This window comes from Centropristis striata, chromosome 20, assembly GCF_030273125.1.
Source record: "Centropristis striata isolate RG_2023a ecotype Rhode Island chromosome 20, C.striata_1.0, whole genome shotgun sequence".
NCBI classification, from domain to species: domain Eukaryota; kingdom Metazoa; phylum Chordata; class Actinopteri; order Perciformes; family Serranidae; genus Centropristis; species Centropristis striata.
Genome location: NC_081536.1, coordinates 12,251,720 through 12,252,001, shown reverse-complemented (window position 1 = coordinate 12,252,001; position 282 = coordinate 12,251,720).

Below are 282 nucleotides of genomic sequence, written 5' to 3'. Positions count from 1 at the left end.
CTCTCAGTAAAGGCTGCTCCGCTCTGGCAGGTAATTCATCAATGACATGAACTATACATGGTGTCTCATTCATTTGGTCTATAGCCAGCAGCACCACGTTGAAGATCTGAAACTTTTTACTGTAATTGGGGCTATTCTTAGCTTCTCGCCTTTAAAGACTTTATTGGATTAGCCCCGCGGTTTGACAGCGACAGGTCAGAGCCACCAATAGCGGGTGGCGTGAGATCAGCTACACCGATTTAACTAATCCGTCTGACGCCCAAAGGTGCGGTGGATCCCCGG